At 44.8% G+C, this 2,353-nt stretch overlaps 1 protein-coding gene across 1 annotated transcript in view; it reads right to left on the bottom strand.

Annotated features, from left to right (window-relative positions):
• Positions 1 to 834: 834 nt before the first annotated feature.
• The window catches only part of LOC143302340 (pre-piRNA 3'-exonuclease trimmer-like), a 52,195-nt gene continuing 50,676 nt past the window's right edge, over positions 835 to 2,353 (bottom strand). The window contains exon 22 of the mRNA XM_076616970.1: positions 835 to 2,353. This exon is cut by the window's right edge and continues 127 nt beyond it. The gene's annotated coding sequence lies outside the window, so the exon portion shown is untranslated.

Here is a 2,353-nt window from a genome sequence, read left to right as displayed (position 1 = left end):
ATTCAGGTAAAGAAAATGACACTTGTTGCATTTAGGCAAAAAGATGTATCTTGTCAGAAAAAGGCGAAACTTTGCAGAATTATAGTTGAATCTGTGTCTGGTCTGTTATGTTGTATTCGTGTATGAATCTGAAGAAATACATGCATGCAAGGAAATCGACTGTACAAAGACTTCACACCTGAGACTGTTACCTGTCAGCTTCAAGGTGAATTAAAGGTGCATGTGCTATGGCAGTGGACAGGAACTGTAACACCTGAAACTGTTACCTGTCAGCTTCAAGGTGAATTAAAGGTGTATGTGCTATGGCAGTTGACAGGAACTGTAACACCTGAGACTGTTACCTGTCAGCTTCAAGGTGAATTAAAGGTGCATGTGCTATGGCAGTTGACAGGAACTGTAACACCTGAGACTGTTACCTGTCAGCTTCAATTGAATTAAAGGTGTATGTGCTATGGCAGTTGACAGGAACTGTAACACCTGAGACTGTTACCTGTCAGCTTCAATTGAATTAAAGGTGCATGTGCTATGGCAGTGGACAGGAACTGTAACACCTGAGACTGTTACCTGTCAGCTTCAAGGTGAATTAAAGGTGCATGTGCTATGGCAGTTGACAGGAACTGTAACTAAAACTTTGGCTCACATCCAACTTCAGCACCAAAAGAAGACATCCATGAATCATGTATTTTGAAACAGACGTAACATCACTTACACACCAAAATAACAGGGGCAAAACCCCTCAAGAGCCCATTCTGTGTCTTCTTTTCTTTCCATTCTTTACTTTCACAAACAACACACATCCACGTACTCCCCCCCCCCCCCTCCAAAACAAAATCTACTGACATGTATCTACATGTAATCTCTGTGTCTTCTTTTCTTTCCATTCTTTACTTTCACAAACAACACACATCCACGTACTCCCCTCCCAAATCTACTGACATGTATCTGCATGTAATCATACACCCAGTACATAAAGGGCACAGACACATTCATTCTATTTCACAGACCAGCATGCTGATCTTACAAGTGAACACACTCATCCATACTCTCATTGGCATCCATACTTTCATTGGCACACAGAGCACACACACAAATTTGTTTTTTCTTTCTCTTGTAACAAGCTTGTACAAATCTATCTGGATAAACAGACACACACAGTCTGCTTAAAGACATAAAGACAGACAGAAAGAAATTATCGCACACACAATCAGTGGATTTAACCACATATGTGCTCTCACACACAAACATTTGTAGGCAATCATATGCACTTGCACTCTTTCATAAACTTTTGTCAGAATTAATGCATGTATGCACACACAAGCAGGGACATGGAGGAACACACACACACACACACACACACACACACACACACACAGAGTCAATGACACACATGCACACAGACACACACTGAAGAGTCACACACACATTCACTTGCACACACATACACACAATACGCACACACACACACACAACACACATCATACTACACACACACACACACACACACAACACACATCATACTATACACACACACACACACACACACACACACACACACACACACACACACACATATATATATATAACACTCCAAACACAGACTCCACTGGACACCAACAGGCACACACACACACACACACACACACACACACAACACACATCATACTATACACACACACACACACACATAACACTCCAAACACAGACTCCACTGGACACCAACAGGCACACACACACACACACACACACACACATCATACAACACACACACACACACATCATACTGCACACACACACACACACAATACACATCATACTACACACACACACACACACACACACACGCACACACACAGAGATCATCAAAGACAGCCCCTAACAAGCGACACAACATACACATTCACACACACCGAGTTCATCAACAATAGTCCTTAACGAGGACACTACGCTCCAGACACAGACTCCACTGGACACAACCAGAACCGCACCCCCACCCCCACCCCCACACACAACACGCAGATCATCGACAGTCCTTAACGAGGACACTACGCTCCAGACACAGACTCCACTGGACACAACCAGAACCGCACCCCCACCCCCACACACAACACGCAGATCATCGACAGTCCTTAACGAGGACACTACGCTCCAGACACAGACTCCACTGGACACAACCAGAACCGCACCCCCACCCCCACACACAACACGCAGATCATCGACAGTCCTTAACGAGGACACTACGCTCCAGACACAGACTCCACTGGACACAACCAGAACCGCACCCCCACCCCTACCCCCACACACAACACACAGATCATCGACAGTCCTTAACGAGGACACTACGCTCCAGACACAG

The sequence above is a fragment of the Babylonia areolata genome, chromosome 29, assembly GCF_041734735.1.
Source record: "Babylonia areolata isolate BAREFJ2019XMU chromosome 29, ASM4173473v1, whole genome shotgun sequence".
NCBI lineage: Eukaryota > Metazoa > Mollusca > Gastropoda > Neogastropoda > Buccinidae > Babylonia > Babylonia areolata.
Note: the sequence above shows the minus strand (reverse complement) of the source record. Positions and strands in the feature narration are given on the sequence as shown.